This window comes from Geospiza fortis, unplaced genomic scaffold (assembly GCF_000277835.1).
Source record: "Geospiza fortis unplaced genomic scaffold, GeoFor_1.0 scaffold104, whole genome shotgun sequence".
NCBI classification, from domain to species: domain Eukaryota; kingdom Metazoa; phylum Chordata; class Aves; order Passeriformes; family Thraupidae; genus Geospiza; species Geospiza fortis.
The window spans coordinates 5,509,589-5,512,986 of NW_005054325.1; the positions used below are offsets into that span (position 1 = coordinate 5,509,589).

The 3,398-nt window shown below is 42.8% G+C and overlaps 1 protein-coding gene across 1 annotated transcript in view; it reads left to right on the top strand.

The window, feature by feature from the left end:
• The window catches only part of JARID2 (jumonji and AT-rich interaction domain containing 2), a 212,134-nt gene that overhangs the window by 176,793 nt on the left and 31,943 nt on the right, over window positions 1-3,398 (top strand). The window lies entirely within an intron of this gene.

Consider the following 3,398-nt stretch of genomic DNA (forward strand, 5'->3'; position numbering starts at 1 on the left):
TTAGCAGCAGACCAGTCTTCCAGTGCTTGTGACTGTCCTTATTCAGGCTGGGGCTGGGTTAGCAGAGTACCTGCACCAGGGTAGTGAAGTACAGAAAGCTTGCTGCACTTCAGCCTTTTGGGGGTTTGAGGGGGGAGCAGGGGATGTTGATTGGGTTGCTGGTGGATGGGTTTTTTTTGTTGGTTTGTTTGGGGTTTTTTGGTGGGTTTTTGCTTTATTTTTAGTTTTGTTGTTGTTGTTGTGTTTTTTGTTTGGTTTGTTCTGGTTTTTTTTTTTTCTTTTGGTGGGTTGGTTGTTTTGCAGTGATGAATTTTCAGTGGACTGATCAGAGACAGTCTTTACTTGCTGACACCTAAAGATTTTTCTTCTAAGTAGGCTGACCTGGTCTTCAGTGGAGCTGGAATTGCCATCTTGTAGAGGATTGTCAAGGCCTTTAAATTGCATCTCTGAGTAGCAGGCTTGGAAATTAAAAATGGCAAAAAGAAAAGTAGTGATGCTCTTGCTGAAGAAATCTTTAATGCTGTGTGTTTCAGTGGTGGTTTAAGTTCACCTGAAATGCCTCCACCGAATTTTTATTACCTTCTAAATCAGATTTGAGATCTGAAGGCTATTCACAGTGTGTATGTACCTCTCTAAAACTTCAATTCTTTATTCCACCATGGCAAGTTGCCCTTATCTAAGCATCAGTGTGAATGTCTGCCTTCTTTTGCATCCTTTTGAATTTCTTTTTTGTGATTACCAGTATCTTATGGTCCTTGCTGTGACATGCTCTATCATGAGCTCATGGTTTTGAACAAGTTCCCAAAACGTAAGAATGCAGTTCTTAATTCTTTTAACCTACTGGAACACTTATGTGAAATGCTTTAAAACTGTATCGTCAGAGATTGGTTGGCTAAAACTTTTGTGAAAGTCAGCTGCTGCCACTTCTGCCAAGTGGTTTTGCTTTGTAGAGTATTAACTGTTTTTGATTGTGTGACACACAATGGAGAAAAATTTAAAGCGATGCCGTACAAGCAGCAGTCACACCACATGGACACATCAGCAAGGGTGGTCCCCAGGCTTCAGAAAATAAGGGAGATTTAAGTCAAGATGATGTGGGTTTTCTTTTTTTTTTTTTCCCTAGGAAATGATTAGACACCTAAATTTTTTCTGCAACCAACAGTAGCATAAGTACTTTCTTACAAATTTTAATGAAAATATGACTCTAGCTAATTAAAGGTGGATTATATGTTTTGCCTGACAGAAAGCCTTAGTTTTGTACACAACCCTAGACTTACCAGTTATGGAACATTGCTAAATTTCTCTCTGTTGTCCTGAGTCTTTGACTTTTTCAGTATTTTCCAAAAGGAGATTTTTCTCCCAGGGTGCCAGCCACATGTTCTTCCTTCTTCCACTATATTTTTGCTCCTTGATCACTGCATTTGCACGGTTTATTTTTGTGTGTTTTTGTTTTGTCAAGTCTTACAGAAAGTAAAGGTAGAACACTAGAAATTGCCAGAGATTTTCTTTTTTTCCCCTCTCATTTTCTGTTTTGATGTCTTCTTCTTCTGGTGTGCCCTTGCACTTGTCACAGGTTCCTTGTCTCTTTTGCTTTCTCCTTTGCCATCTTTCAAAGTCTTCCTACTTTAAAGGGTTGTGAGGAAAGGAAATGTAGTTCAATGGGGCCCTCTCTTGGCCTAATATGGTAATTTACCTCTGCACAACTCATAAGCACAGAACGATTTTTATGAATGAATTCAAGATCAGTTGCATAACTTGGATTTGTTTGGTACCAAAACTGTTCTCGGTGTTGCTAATGTTGCTCTTATCACTGTGGTTGCTGTCTAGCAGGTTGCTTATTTTTTGTGTATGGTTTTGGAGGCTGAATCCTAAGTGCTATGCAGAGGTGTGTACATAGACCAGTTCAAATATAACAAAGCAACTGCTGCAAGACAGTGCTGGTCCCGTTTTGGTTTTTGTTTTTGTTTTTTTTTTCATAAAGACAAGAAAAATTTGAAATCTATCATACCATGTTTTACTGCGGGGCAAGTGTTCAGTGAAGAAGAGAATAGAGTGGTCTGAAGATGTCTGCAAAGCTAGGAACATAGCTGGAAAGCAAAGATGAGATTATTCATATCCTTACTTTCACCTTTTGGCTCAAGACTTTGGATCATGTACAGCTAATATCAGTCACTTTATTCTTACTAGGTGACACACCTAGTTGATGAATGAAAGGCTGTGGATGTTGTCCCCTGGACTTCAGTAAAGCTTTTGACACCACCTCCCAGACAATTCTCCTGGAGAAACAGGCTGGTCAAGGCTTAGACGGGTGCACTCTTTGCTAGGTTAAAAACTGTCTGGATGGCTGGGCCCAGAGAGTGCTGGTGAATGGAGTTAGACGCCATTGGCAGCTGGTCACCCGTGGTGTTCCCCAGGGCTGAGTGCTGGGGCCAGTCCTGTTTAACATCTTCATCCATGACCTGGGCAAGGGGATTGAGGATACCTCAGTCACTTCACACACAACACCAGCAGGAGCATTTATCTGCTGAGGGTAGAAAGGCTCTGCAGAGGGACCTAGAGAGGCAGGAAAGCTGCCCAGCAGAAAAAGACTAGTTGCCAGTGGCTTAACAACAGCCAGCAGTGCCCAGGTGGCCAAAAAGCCAACAAGAGCATCGTGGCCTGTACCAGCCAGGATGATACCTGTGTGTGTATAGAGTGGCTAGCAGGAGCAGGGCAGTGATTGTCCCCCTGTACTCAGCACTGGTGAGGCCACACCTTGAGTGCTGTGTTCAGTTTTGGTTCCCTCACCACAATGAAGACATTGAGGGGCTGGAGTGTGTCCAGAGAATGGAAATGGAGCTGGGGAAGGGTCTGGAGCACCAGCCTGCTGAGGAACAGCTGAGGGAGCTGGGGCTGTTGAACCTGGAGAAAATGGGGTTCAGGTGTCGCTTTATCGTGTTCTACAACTGCCTGAAAGGAGGCTTGTAGCTAGGTGGGATCAGCCTCTTCCTCTTGATGACAAGAAATAGGACCAGAGAAAATGGCCTCAAGTTGCACCAGGGTAGCTGTAGACTGGGTATTAGGATAATTTTCTTCGCTGAAAATGGGAGGCCAGGTGTTAGAACAGCCTGTCCAGGCAAGTGATTGAGTCACCATCTCTGGAGGTATTTAAGGGACTTGGTGTGGCACTTATGGACATGATTTAGTGGTGGATTTGGCAGTGCTGGGTTAATGTATGGACTCCATGATAAGTTTGAATAAAAATTCAAAATACTGTGCCTACCCTCTAAGATTGGAGGTTCTGTTTTAAAGCTGATGGTGCTCATGACATGTTTTGCTTTGAATAGAAGCTGTGAGGGTATTTGCCTTTTTCCATGAGCACTTTACTGTGTCCTGTTCTCATCCCCTGTGTCACAATC